We start from the raw sequence: 15,493 nt of genomic DNA on the forward strand, positions 1-15,493 counted from the left end.
CAGTTACTTATGATAGCCCCTGGTGTCTGTCCACCTTCACCAGTCATTACGCCTAACACAATGCCTATGGCTGATGCCTTGATTAAAGTGCCACCAATAGTGAAATGAGTAGTGGTAAAACTATCCGTCCAGAAGCAAGTGTTGCCTCTACTGTTAGACCATAAAGCACACTGCATTTTTACAGAATCTGTACATGTTTTGGAAAATAAAGAAGCATATGGTTTGTTACTGGCTGTCTGTTGCAAAGAGGGACTAAGCATCCAGGGGGAAAAATTTCCCTATTACAGCTGAATCCATAAGGCATCCCATTCTAGTTCAGATAGCATGCCTAGACACTTCTCCTGCCGATGCAAAACTTGAACTCACGGATCAATGGTAGCATGATAGCTATGCACTTCTTGCTCCGTGAAAGAAAAATGTGTGACACAGCGCAGGACCAGCATATAAAGAAGGGACCAGGACTGAACTGTCTGTTACCACCTAAACTGGAATAACTTGGGAACTTCCAGGTCCAGAGGAGTACTGTGTTGGTGGTTTAAGGGGTCCAGTACTTATACCCAGTTATGCCTTTCATGTGGGGGACTCTTCACAGAGAGGCCTTTGTAGTTCATAAGGTCCTTGCCCTTCCTCTCCTGGCTCCAGATACACTACTGAGGGGTATGCAGCTATTTGTGTGGGGACAGATACAGCTCTATTCAGATTCAAGTGTCAGCTACTCCCTCCCTTCCTACCCAGGATGACCTTATCAGGATGTAACTGGTCCATCAGGATGTGAATGACCCATCAGGCACACCTCAGCTCCCTTTGTGTTTGACTGTTTAGAGGGAATGCACAAAGCCCAGCTGTCATCCACCCCAGATGTGTATTCTGCGACAGGCAGAGACACAGAATGGATAAAGCAAGAAAATACCAACTTTCTAAAAGTGGCATTTCAGACGTGCAAATTAAAATGCAACTTTACCATACGTTGTGAATTTAAATTGTGAGTCCAGAGACACCGAGCTCAAAATATCTATCTTTTCCCAATTGGAAAATAAACTTATAAATGGTAATATGGTAATCCCAATGTTAAACTATTGGACAGATAGGTCTTGCAGCAGTGAAAAACAACAGATTTTCACTACTAGGGCACGTAAAACATAAAAATACATATACAACATTTTAAATACACTGCACCTTGCGCTTGGGGCTATCCAGGGCATACCTTAGGGGGGACATATGTATTAAAAGGAAGGGAGAACAAAGGATGCAAACTGCCCCAGCAACTGGCGGCAGTCTTCCTGTTGATCTAGGACAGGGGTCTTCAAACTGTGGGGCGTGACCCCCAGAGGGGCAGTGGAGCGATGCAAAGGTAGTCGCACCTTCCCAGTCACACTTCTGCCCAGGCCCAAGGGCTTCAGCCCCCCTCTTCCCCCGTCCTGTGTCTCAGCCCGGGCTGCTGCAGTGCTACTCGAGCTGATGGGGGCTCAGCTGGGCAGTGCCTGGAGTCTTATCTCCGGGCACGCCCGAGTTTTTCACAGGTCTTTAAAGACCATTTGCATATTTACATGCCTTTGTAAACTGGTTACAGAGGCTTAGTGTTTTTTCCTGGTTCCAGTACCCCCTGCGTCCCCACTGTGCCTATTCCTTACATTTGGATTTTACATTCACTGCCGTAGTGTGTGAATACATTTCATGTAAAGGAATATAAAGTAGGGTTGCCAAAAGAAAAATGCCTGCCGTGTTTTGTTTAAAGAGCCTGCAAGGACCTAGCCTTGACACTAAATAGACTTATAAATAAAAAAGTATGTATGCATTCGTTATGTGAATTTTCTGTCTTTGTTCTCTTTAATTATCAGTCATGGATCATTGAGGCAGCCCTAGAACACAATTGAAAGTGCTTTCTATTTATATTTGCTGTTCAAAGTATGCACAGATAAGTGCTGAAAATACAGCTATAGGTGACTGCTTATTTTTGTACTGACTGGGCCATCAAAATAATCTGCTGTCAACCCTAACCATAGGACTGTAAATTTGTTGCAGGATCAGCACATTATTTATTTCCTTCACACTCGATCCCCGAATAATGCCGCAATAGTTTAACTTATATCTGAAACACTACGCCGCCGTCAATATCATGCTGAGTTACTTCAGGTGTCTGGGAATGCACCCTGCATTCAGACAACTTATTCCTAATTCTCGCCCTTCACTTTCACGCTCACCCTGTATTCACAGCGATCACAATGCACTCACACTGATCACCATGCACTCACACCATTCACCCGCTTACCCTGCACTCACACTGATCACCATGCACTCACACCATTCACCTGCTCACCCTGCACTCACAGTGATCACTCTGCACTCACAATGCACTTGCACTGTTCACCCTGTACCTCACCCTGCAGTCACACAGGTACACTACTCATCCTGCACTCATGTGATACTTCACTCACCTGTCCCCCTCACTGCTCAATATGCAACTCACTCAAACAAGCCCATCAGTAATCATACATTCATTCATTCCATTCTGAACTTGCATCCGCACCCAAATATACGCCACCTCACTCACCCTGCAGTCACTCCTCTTACCCTACTCTCACACTGTTGCATCGCTCACCGTGCACTCACATGGACACTCTTGTCACCTACACAGTGCAGAGGGTTAATGTGCCTGCTACAAAGAATATGTACCATGCAGATCACAGAAATGAGTGTGAGTAAACTATGAGTAGCGCTATAAAAAAATGAAATGTTTGTCAGAAAGGTGCTATAGAGAGATGAGGTGCATTGTTGGTGAGTGACAGTGAAGGAATTCATGGAGAAGGAGGAAACGGGGGTGGGGCACCAAAAAAGACTGTTGCAACGTGTGCGACCAGTGTTAGGACCAGCCCTGGCTGGGAGTGTTAGCCCCCCCCCCCCCCTCCGAAGTTCTGGTCTAGTGACTCCCCTGCTTCTGCCTATTTTTATTATTTACATTTGTGGTGCGCTACTGTTACCAAAAGATGTCCTGGGGCTAATAACCATCTGCTGCCTGAAGACAAGTGAGAAAAACACAGAAGGAGAACCAGCCAATTGAGGTAACCTACAGAGCATAGAGAAAGGTTTTTATATCTTCCTAAAGGATAATAGATTCTTGGTGGAGCAAAGCAAAGGAGGGTGCAAGTTCCATAACTGCGTGGTCTGCACCAAAACAGCGAGACAGACAACTCATGCCTTCTTGAATTAGGGAACAATAAGCAGAGTGGCACAGGCCGAGAGGACCATACGGGTCCGACCTGTATGCCTGGTGAGGAGAGATGAGAGGATGAGAGAGGACAGCCAGGGAGTGAGGGAATTTGATTGAAGAGGCCAGGGATGAGTAGAAATGTGAATTGCTGAAGAGAAGTGTGGACACGCAAGAAGTGAGTGTAAGCCAAAGGTGATGGCTTCTGTTAGAACAAAGGGGAGATGTGAAAGATGAATGGGGGGACTGGAGAGGTGTAAGATAAAATTAGACAAAAATGTGAATGGAGAGACGACGTGAATGAGAAGTGCTGAGGGGCACGGGAAGTGACAGGGCCAGAGAGGCCAAGAGATAAATTCGAGAGACTGTTAGAGATGAGGGCAGTGAAAGGACAGTATGGCAAGAGATGGTTAAAGGTGAAGTGAGAGGTTGAATGGGGAGAGTTCAGAAGTTGTTAAAAGGGTGAAATAAAATGGCCTGCAAAGTGAGAGAGGGATCCAGTATTAGGAGAGGAGAGAGTGATGGAAGGGAGGGGGTGAGAGGAAAGCTGCATGGGTAAACTGCCTAACTCTGCACAAAACCGCAAGGTTTTAAGAGACTCCTGCTTCTCCCGGCCATGGCCAGGTGAGCTTCTAATATGGCAGCACGTATTCCTGCGGAGTGGAAGGCCCTTCACAAAGGTTGACTAGAAATCTTTCTGATGTTAATTGCTGTATTTTGGTTATAAACGGGTACTGATGGGGTGAAATCTTTCGTCAGTGTTACTGTGTGTAAAAAATGTCAAAATGATGAAGCAATGCTATCCCAAAATACGTGGCATCACATAACCTCATTTACATTTTCTTCCCACACAATTTAGTCAAGCCTGTCGCGTAATTTGGTCCTCACCTGCCTCATAATTCCAGTAGCCCTGCCTACAGGTTTAGACATTTTTGTCAGGAGGGGGTCCTTATGCCTCAAAATGTTGACAGAGGGGTCTCAGCATCCAAAAGTTTGAAGACCTCTGATCTAGGGTCAGTGTTGGGGAGAGCCTGACACTCTCCACTGGCCCGTCCTGCTCCACAATCAGTTACCAAGAGTATGGTGATCTCAGACCTTTCAAAGTGGGGCTTGAGGCAATTAAAATTCAGGAACCTCAAGAGGTTCCTAGGAGTTTTGAAGTCCACCAAGTAGATGAAATTGCGCATGCGCTCTTTCACCTCGTTAGGGCCCAGACCAGTAGTCTTGCAGGGCCTAGGGTTCCACGGTCTCCATTACTCACACTTTTGGCCAGTCTGAAACTCAACCAGAGTGGCATTCTGGTAATACCAGTGTTTAATGTCTCCTGGCTAGCTTTCAGATTTTCCTGGGCAAGTTTCCGGAAGCGGGCTATTTGTTTGCGAAGGCCAGCATGTAGCTGACCACATCATGGTGGGCTCAACCAGGAGCTTGCTCCCAGCCCTTCTTTACCAAACTGAGAAGTCCTCTCCCAGTGTGCCCATAAAAACGTTTAAAGGGGCTGAACCCGACCCCATTCTGTAGTTCCTCCCTTTATGCAAATAAAAGGCATGGCAGGAGGACATCCCACTTAACTCCCCATGGGTTTTGGTAGACCCACAATCATACCTTTTAGAGTTCAGATGAACTTCTAAAAAAAAACATTAGTTTGGGGGTTGTAAGAAATAGGGAACTTGTAGGTTACCCCACACTCCTTCCACATGGTCTTCATGTATTAAGATATGAAGTTGGAACCCCGGTCAGATACCACCTCCTTGGGGAAACACACATGGGTAAAAATTCCCATCAGTGTCCTGGCCACGGCAAGCGCAGTCACTGTTAGAGGGATAGCTTCCGGGTACCGGGTTGCATGGTCCACCAAGACCAGAACAAATCTGTTGCCCATGGCTGTCTTGGGGTCCAGAGGCCCAATGATGATGATGTCCACCCTCTCAAAGGGGTGCTAATGACAGGAAAAGCTTTTATGGTGGCCTTGCATCTCCCCCATACAAACTATCTTGCCACTTGCCTGGCGGGTAGGACAGGACCTCCAGAACGCATCTGAGGCCTTCCTCATTTGAGGCCAATAAAAGTGACTGACAAACCTATCAAAGGTCTTGTCTTGTTCCAAATAACCTGCCAGTGGCACATTATCAATCAATCTATCAATCAATGGGGCTTGTATAGTGAGACTACTCACCCGTGAGGGCCTCAAGGCACTGGGTGGGTTGGGGGGGGCTGCTGTTCCTTCTGGGATGTAGGATCATTCAAAGAGCCAGGGCTTGAGGTCTTTCTTGAATTGGGTCAGTGACGCGGATTGCCTGAGGTGGAGGGGGCAGAGTGTTCCAGGTATTGGTGGCAAGGTAGGAGAAGAATCTTCCTCCAGTCCTGGTCTTGTGTATCATGGGGCGAGTTGGATGGAATGGAGTTGTCTGGTGGGTATGTGGGATGTAAGGCAGTGGTTCAGGTGTGCTGGCCCTTCATCGCTAGAGCCAATAGGAAGCTAGACCCATGAGCTAGACCCAGTAGGAAGATAGTAGGTCCAGCATACGTGCTCCCTTTGAATCCAATATGTAACAAGAGTATTTTGTACCTTGTAAGAGAAAAAGAAAGAGGTCAGTCATACGATAGGGGAGTGGGAAGGGTCTGCTCCCTTAGGAAAATGAGTTCTCGCATTCCCAAATCGATGCCATGCTTCATCATAGGGCTTTGCTCCTCATCGGGCCAGCGCTGCAATGCCCAATGGGTAGCCATAAGGGGACTCTTTGTCAAAGATCTTTTTTTCCAATGCCGTATTTGAAATGCAGATGTAGGGCCCTTTCCTGTAGATTAGTGTATGAAAGTGAATATCTGTAGGGTAGTGCATGTTTAAAATAGACTAGGTAGTCCTGTAAACCGAATGTTTTAATAGGTGAGTTTAATTGTCTGGTTAATAATGTGGTGGCTATCACCAGACGCAATGATCTAAGATAGCTTATAAAAAGGTCAACATGTTTCTTGCCATGGGTTAGTCATAGATGATCAGTTGGCAATTCATCAGGACCAAAGTTATCCTAATCTACACAATGGTTGAAATCTTAGTATCTCAATTGGTATCCAATCCTCAGTAACCTAAGTATGGTATAGATACGTTAACTTTGTTTCATTTGAAAGGAAAAACCAACCCAATTAGGGCACTAATTCTGTCTACTCGACGACCTACCCCAACACTGCTTTAGAGGCCAGTATTCCTTGCAAATGAAACAAGGTTAAGGTCATTGCATTACTTGCATGAGCCTGCTACTTCATCACTCAGGTAAATCATTTTAGGATGGTAACCACAGATATGTCTGGCAGTGTGAAGCCATCTGCACCAACAGTGCTTTAGTAATATGCACATCACTTGCCATTGAATGGTTATTCTGGCACACATATTCCCTAAATCAAATAACTATGGAGTTGGTTTGAGGAATGGCGGGCAGTTGTGGCAGAGTCTTGAGGCATGTGAGGCAGGACACACAAATGAGTATGATGCAGCTCAGTGTAGAGAATCAGTGCATGAGCTGTTGAAATATCTCAGAATTTGAAAAATCTGTGTGTGGTGCCTGGTTCCTTATATAAGCAGCAATTACTCTCTGCAGAACGTATACCTCACCCTCCAAATCTTGTGAAAATATTTGGCCACTGCACACACATATTGTTCATTAATATCTGTTTTTGAAATTCTTAGAGCTGCTTCAAAATTCCTCACACTCAGATTCCTACACACAGGTGTCAGCACAGCTCCCCTAACGCCAACATAAACTGGCAAATAAAACATGAAATGAGCTACTGTTTCACAGGGGAAAGCATAAGCTGGACAAATGAGTAGAACTTGTGTGAGGGAACACCCGCAACTGCAGAGTTGGTTGAGAATACCATATAAAATGTCAAATATAAAGCTCTTGCTTCAGACGGCTAAATCTTACCAAGAAACTGGTCAAAAAGTGGTAAGCAGTTTACATCAAGAAATGTTATAAACTACCCTCACAGGACTCCATGTAACACTTTTCGCTGATATACTCTCAATACCTGGTCTTCAGTTGTTCATTCGTCCACTTGCTACTTGAAAATGGATAGTCCCACAAACCATGCTTAAATATGTTTGAACAAGGGTAATTTACAACCTGCATCAAACTCTTTTAATTCAGTGAGGCCTTCTTAGAATTACGTACTTCTTTACTGGACCATAACCTTATCCAGTACCAAAGGCTTTGAGATGTGCGATATATCGCAATGTTATTTGTGCAAGATCTAATCGCAGTGAAGTCAAGGAGACATTTTGTGGGAGACTCATGAAAGATCGAATATATCCATTTTCATTTTTTTACAAATGGGATAAATTACCAAGGGCCCAAACCTCAGAGCCACAAATTGTTGCGCTAACCGCTTTAGTATGATAAATCTCCAAGGCAGATGACAGTGGATGATAATACGAAGATTTTAAAGCCCTCAATACAATTCCAGCTCTGTCCTGTAAGAGTTCCTTGCATTTCGTAATATGCGCTGACCAGGACAATTTGTTTGTCAGCCAAAACCTTTGGTCATCAAACTCCTTCGCTCCGACAAGTGATTTATCAAATACAGTTTAGTTCGGATGTCTCTAGTCACCTGTATAACACAATTACATAGCTTCTCAACTGTAATAAGTTATTACAGTTGAGTTGTGATATAGGAGGGTCACAGAGCAAAGTTACACTTTTAGTTTTTTTTACAGAGTTTTATACAGCGTGAACTTGACCCGAAATGGGTATCAGAGCGCTTTACATAGCACCAGTTGCATTACATGAGGACACATTCATTTTTTGTAAGGCACGGGGAGATAAAGTGATTTGCCCAGAATCGCAGGATGTTCAGCGTCATTGCCGAGACTCAAACCCAGTTCCCCAGATTCTAGGTAGGCCGCCCTAGCCGTTAGGCCAACTCCTCTCCACAACTACACTTGTAGTTTTAAATACAAAAACTGGCTTTTCATTGTTTCAACGCAGAGGATATTTTTTTCTGGAACATGGATATTTTTTGCCCTCTTACAGGTAAAGATAGAATTTCTCTGTATGTTTCTTCAGATTCTGAGCTACAGCATTTTATTTTATTTGTATACATTAAACTGACACTAATATCTCAATTGCAAAAAACTTACTAAATGCCTTTTTGTGTGTTTAGTTTCACTCTAGAGACTCTGCTTACTATATTTTTCACACGAAGGAGCAAGACTCCACGGATTTAAGAACTTTTTGGGAAGGCTGGTGTGGTTTGACTAGAGGTGGGCGAGCCAGAGAGAACCTAGGGAGAGCAGAGCCAGAGCTGAGCCAAGGGTGGGCTCTGGCTCTTAGAGCCAGTGCACAAGCCAAACCTTGAAAATAGCTGTCATGTAAATCCTGCCACAAACATCATGTTAAAATATGATGTGTCTTTCAAAATGTAGATAGTGTAAACATGCACTGAGAAATACTTTCCCTGATCTGGTGATAATGCTGTTAGTGAACTAGGATGTAAGTCAGTTGTCAAATACCTTACATGTGAACTTGATTCTTATTATAGCTGGAGGGGAAACAACCTTTACAACGCAGTCATTACATCGCACTACCTTTACATAGCAGTCATTACATCGCAACATCCTTTACATCGCATGCCATTACAATGCAGCCATTACATTGCAGGTCACTGTAACGCGTGTCATTACAATGCATGTCACTACAACGCAGGTCATTACAGCGCATACCATTACAACGCATAGTACCCTTACACTATCCAACACATACCCTGCTGTTGCACTCACTAGAGTTAAAATAGTAATTTTTACCCCTACACTATCCAACACTTATCCTACTGTTGCACTCACTGGAGTTAGAAAAGTAATTATTTCCCCTATACTATCCAACACTTACCTTAAATGCATTGTAATGGTATGCATTGTAATGGTATGCGTTGTAAAGTTATAATGAAATGTAATGGTATGCATTGTAATGGTATGCGTTGTAAAGGTATAATGCGATGTAATGGAATGCGTTGTAAAGGTATTTTCTGAAAATGTAATGTAATGGCATGCTATGTAAAAGAATGCATTGTAAAGGATGTTGCGATGTAAAAACTGCATTGTAAAGGCATGCATTGTAAATGTATGCGTTGTAACGTCATACATTCCCTGATGCTTACCTATGTGATAATGACCAAAAATGAGGTTTATTGAAATAAAGTATTTGTCTGAGATCGCACAATTTGGTCAAGCAGGTAAGATGTGATTGATCCCACATTTTACAGTTTTGCACTGCAATTCGACCACTAGATTGGAATCCCTTCATGAAGTCAAACTTCAATGCTTTTCATTCTTGGAGGGTGAGAGTAGAGCGTGGGTTAGAGGCAAAATACACATTTACAAACATTCATAATTCTTAGAATGGGAAACAACGTCAGTCTGACACCTTTCGAATTAACTACCTGTATGTTCAAATAGTGTAAGAAAGGGAAATAGTCCTCACCAATGTAATGTTCTGTACTTCAGAGTAGTCAGTGTCAGTGTCAATCAGTGGTCCAAGTCAATTTATAATGCATTGCTAAAGTGAAGGGTAGACGGTACTGATCCTGCAAGAGAGCAGGGGGAAAATGTCTATCATTGCCTACTTTTCAGATAAAAATGAAAGTGCTATGACTACAGATAAAACTGCAAGTGAGGTAAGTTGAAACTGTAGAACGCTTAGACATGGGTTTCAAACCCTGAGACTAATATACCCTGTAAGTAATGCAAATCATCTTGAAGGTTACCTTATCTTATATAGACAGCTATTGTAAGGTATGAAGAGCAGGATCCATTAGGAGACTAAATAGTACAAGGGATCATGTAAGTGCCCTAGAAACAAAATACTGAAAGCATGCATTTGCCTGCACAGAGACCTTTCTGGAAGATAACATACACAATTCACACTCTCAAATCAGGATTTAATTCAACACCGAAATATCATTACAAGTAATATCCTGACCATCAGGACCATAACCTGACCTATTGCTAATACATGTAGTCTCCTATCATATTCTCTGAAGCTCACGTACAAAGAAGAATAAACCTCTAAGAATTGTTTTTGTGCACAAAGGTATCCCTTTCTGCACAAAAACAATCCTTCCTACAATGCAGACACCCATGCACCAGCGCAAAGAGAGCCCAACAGTGCTATATTTTTGTACATATAATGCAGTTCAGCTCTCTCCCCTTCACGCAACGCAGTGCAGCAACTTGACTTGCTGTATTCTGTTGTGAAAAAAAAGAGAAAATCTGGGCCTATGTCTTCATAATTAGGTGAGAATTCATTCAGCTTTTATCAAGTTCTTTTGCGAAAAAGTTGCCTCAAGCGATTTCTATATTATTTGGAAATGTAAATGGGATTGTAACTTGTCTGTTAACTTGTAACTCTTTTGACAAATCTGCATCCATGATGTGACAAGCGCCTAACTATTTTCTCTAATTTACCCTACACCACCACCAATTTGTGGCTGATCATGCCACTTTCACATTTTCTCCTACTTGTCAAAGAAGTAAAAATACACTCAATTTGGGTTGGGAAGTTGCCAGCAAACATTTAGCAGCTTATTTATGAGAGGCTTGCGCTGCCGAAGTGTCACTTTCTTGACGTGGCAGTAGTGCAAGCCTCTCAATCATATCTATGAGGAGATGCAAAGCTACCCTGTGTGGCTTTGCGTGGCCTCATAGGTATGGAGTAAAACAAAGCAAGTCGCTGCGTTGCCTTACTCTTCATCAAGGAAATGATCCATGGACGTTCCAGTGGGTGTTCCCATGGAACACCCATGCTTTTTGACGCTGCCCCAGATGTACTTAATCACTTAAACATGGGGCAGCACCAACACCTTCCACTGCCCTAGAGCAGGAGTAACGAGGAGGAATATTTTTTCCTCTTTCCATGTGTGCCACATTCTGAAAACTGAAAATGCATCTTGGGTGACCCTTCCTGTACATAAACAATCCTGCCTGCAACTGAGGCACCCTTGCACCATGATGCAAGGGTGCCTATGTTGGTGCTAGGCAGCAAACTGTGCACCTGCACAGGGGGAAAGCACATGAATGCACCGTATTTCATAAATACCGTGCATTCCTGCCATTTCATATTGGGGTATGGAAATGCAGCAAGAAGACTTGCGGTGCTGCCCTACGCCAATTCCCTGTAAATGAGTGCCTTTGTTAATAACCACACACATAGGCAATAGTACACCCTGTGAGTAACTTAAATAACACACATAATTTCACCATATTGATATTCTTTAACAGGTGAGTAAATTAATTTCCTAGTGCATGTTTGGGTTTGGGTTTGTAAACTACATAATTGAATTTTGGCTCATAGAGGTCAACTTCTGTGCCCCAAAGTCAAATATAAGCACATTTAATTGAGGCTTTCTTGTTTAACTTTTATTTGGTTTCCAGCACTCAATTAGGCAGTACTAATTCTCGTATTAAGGGGGTTATTAGGATGGTGGGCGGACTTTTGTCCACCTACCACCCTAGTGGTGCTGGGACCATCCACCAGACGTGCGGCAGTCTCGCACCACTGATTAGGATGTGACCGCCAATCGCCACCCTGGCGGTTGCATTCCGCAATCTTGACATTGCGGCGGGTGCTGCTGTGAGCAGCACCCGCCGCAATCCCAAAATCGCATGTTGTGCAGTGCCATGCACAAAGTGGCAGGCACTGCGCAGTGCCTGCCACCTTGTGCATGGCAATGTAGGGGGGTACCATAGTTACCCCCCAAGTTCAGCCCCCCACCCTCCCGGGGGCCCGCAACGGGCCCCCAAAGCTATTCCCCGCCAGCCTTTCCATGGCGGCATCGCCACCCTGGAAAGGCCTTTGCAAACACACATCCTAATATGGATGGCGGTGCCTGCTAGGCATAGTCACCATATTAAGGCCCCAGTCTGCCCATCCAGCAATTGTAACGAATGCCAACCGGCGGAAAAGCGGCGGATGGACTTTCCGTCTGGCAGGATACCCCCAACCACAATAATATGGCGGGGGTAAATCAAGTTGGCATTGCGGGCGGCGATCCGCCCGCCATCAAAATGACCCCCATAGTTACTGAACTCTACAGTCTCTGCATGCATTGCACAACTAAATATTTTATTGTGTACTGACACATTTAGCAAAATAAAAAAAACAAGTGCTGCACCAAGTAGAAGGCTGTCACGGACCCCACAAGCCTTACCGTCTGCCTGCAGAGTAGTCTTGCAGGGATGACATGAACTACCTCCACCGCTACCTCCACTGTTCCTCACCTGCTCCCTTGTCCTACCTCAAACAGTACCAGACCGGGCGTGGTGAAGACTGGGGGAAGGAATCCTGTAGTAAACATGCCTTAAGGTGCGATACGGTGATCAAGGACCCCTTGTGGAAGGCGTTGTTCTTCCTGACCTGTGTCCTGGAAAATAACCACCAATCTGTTACTTACTGCCGCTATCAGTAAACATACACACACCTACAGTCATCGAGGGAAGGACAGAAGGAAGAACATAGTCACCTGAAGAGAGTGTGTGCAGTCCAGGAACCTCTGGTAGGAGCGCCTACCAACAAGGAAGCGGAAGAATCCAGCAAGGTACTGCTATACCAATCAACACGACTCCAAAAGACACAAGAGATTCCTATGAAACAATGGTTACGGAATCAGGTGCCCTTGCGCTACCGTGGTGTGGACAAAAGAAAGGTGGCAATGCACTCCGGTGCTTGCCAAGTACAAAGGAAAAGGAAGGCGGTGACACACTCCAGTGTTCACTGTGCTGTGGGCAAAAGAAAGGTGGCAATGCACTCCGGTGCTTGTCAAGTACATAGAAAAGGGTAGGCGGTGACACACTCCAGTGTTCACCGTAATGCGGGCAAAAGAAAGGTGGCAATGCACTCCAGTGCTTGCCATATACAACAAAAAGAAAACAATCAAAGGGCACAAATGGTGATTTGCCCCAGCGCTCACCGTGAAGGAAATTGGAAGAGCGAGTGCACCCGCACTGGACTCCCCGTGTCGAGTTATAGCGCTCCGGCGCTGACAAGGTCTATAGAACGTTGCAAGTGGTGATGCACCCAGCACTCTGCATAGTTTTGAGGAGGAGGAGTGAGTGCGCCCGCACTCTGCTCCTTGCAGCTGTGTCAGCACTCCAGCGCTGGTTTTGGTGGTGGAAGACAAACGGTGACGCGCCCAGCACTCACCGGGATCAGGGAGGAGAGAAGGCAAGCGGTGACGCGCCCGGCACTCACCGTGATCGGGAAGGAGGAAAGCGAGTGCGCCCGCACTCGGCTCCTCGTGGCAGAAACAGTGCTCCGGTGCTGACACGGCACAACAAGAGTTCAAAGGAGCTGGTACCTGGAGCTGCTAGCGATTCTGCCGGCACCGTCAGGAGGTGTCTGTAACTGTATCAGAAGCACTTGTGTTTGGGCATTGCGGGTCTTTCAAGGATGTTCCCCGGAAGTGCTCTAAAGGTGACCTGTGGTACTGCACTCGCAGGAGAGCTAGACCGCCAACCATACACCAGGCACTCATTACTGCATACAGGGACATGACAAAGGGGAATGCCATGCTTCTTTTACGGCATCAACTTAAACAGTTGGGAAATAAAATGTTTAGTATAAGAATATTAAATAAAGCAGAGTTTAAGAGCCTGCTGTAAGCAAGGGAAAATAACGTTAAGTATGCTTTCAAAAGTAGAAAAATATATCGTTGATACACGTCTGCATAATTAGGGATGTGCAGGCAAAGACGCAGAGAGGCTACTGATCAGACTTTGTGGGCAACACCAATGACAGGGCTTCTGCAAAACATTCTTCACTGTTGACATTCAGGATTGTCCCCCTCAAATGTGGATTGCTGGGCTCCTTTCTGGCTGTTGCGGTCTGCGTCTGGGGGTGGACTAGGGTTACTTGATATCAGCTGTACTCTAGCCAAAGGTGTGTGTCACTAGCGAGTAAGGTGGAAACAAAAGTTAACGATTTACACGTTAACATGCTGATTGCTTAGTTACAAGCTGCAGCTTCTAAAGTTTTGAGATGTTAAATCTGCACCCCCCTTCTTTGTGCACGGAGAACAGGCTTTTCTTTTCTCATTTAGTAACTCCTTTGAAGTTCAAGGGCACACACAGCCAAAAGGTTTTTTGATATGATAGGGAAAACATGGGTCTACAATAGTATTTCAAGGCCTTACTGTTGTTGCAGGACACAAATAAGAGTTTAAATGCAGTACGACCTAGCTCTCCTGTATTTTTATACTTTTAACGGCAGATGTATGAAACAAGCTCGGATCTTTATATTAGTTCTTCAGATTGCCCTCATTTTTTGAGGACATCCTGACAGTGTAGTAGCATACAGTGGATTGAGGCAGAGTTAAGTGGGGTAAACTGCTGTTGAGTATAGTAGAGTGCTGTTTAGTGGAGTGGCATCTAGTGGAATAGCGTAGAGTGTAGTGATGTACCATGAAGTAGCACAGAATGTATTGGCATAGAGTAGCTTAGAGTGTAATGTCAGAGTGGAGTAGCATACAGTGGAATAGTGTACAGTGGAGATTTGTACAATGGAAGGCCATACAGTAAATTGACACCGACTGGTGTTTAATAGAATAGAGTGGTGTATAGTTTAATATCATAAAGTAGAGCGGTGTAGCATAGGGTGGTCTAGAGTGGAGAAAGGTGGAGTGCAGAGGAGTGGCATACAGTGGATTAGCATACAGTGCAGTGGTGTATAATGGACTGACGTAAAATGAAATGGTGGAGAGTGGAATAGCGTGGAGTGGCGTAAAGTGAGATGTCAGAGTGGTGTGTTAATTGAAACAGAAGTAGCGTGAAAGTGTGTGAATGAATGTAAATGTCATGTGGCAGGAATATACATTATGATGTGTAAATGTTCATTTTTGGTTGTGGCCTAGAATGGAGTGAGGTAGAGAAATCTGGAGTGGCGTATAGTGGATTAGTGTACAGTGTAGTTGCGTATAATGGACTGACGTAAAGTGGAATGGTGTAGTATCTCTAAATAGTGTAAGTAGTGCTAAACTTATAACTTTAAAACAATGTACTTATATATTGTGCCTCTTTATACTGTGGTATGTTCATGGTATACAACAGTACACGGGGCTTTGAAGTGAATATGTAATTTGCTAATTTCTCTGCTTGCCAAAGGTCAAAGGCAGTCATGTAGCTTTTATCATAGTTTTGCTGGTTTCTGTAGTCTGTGTTTCAGTGCATTTTGGTTTAGGGTGTTACTTATAGGTTAGTATTACGTTTTATTGTTGTTCACTATCTATTACCACTTTATTTAAGTG

Source organism: Triturus cristatus, chromosome 4_1, assembly GCF_964204655.1.
Source record: "Triturus cristatus chromosome 4_1, aTriCri1.1, whole genome shotgun sequence".
Taxonomy (NCBI): domain Eukaryota; kingdom Metazoa; phylum Chordata; class Amphibia; order Caudata; family Salamandridae; genus Triturus; species Triturus cristatus.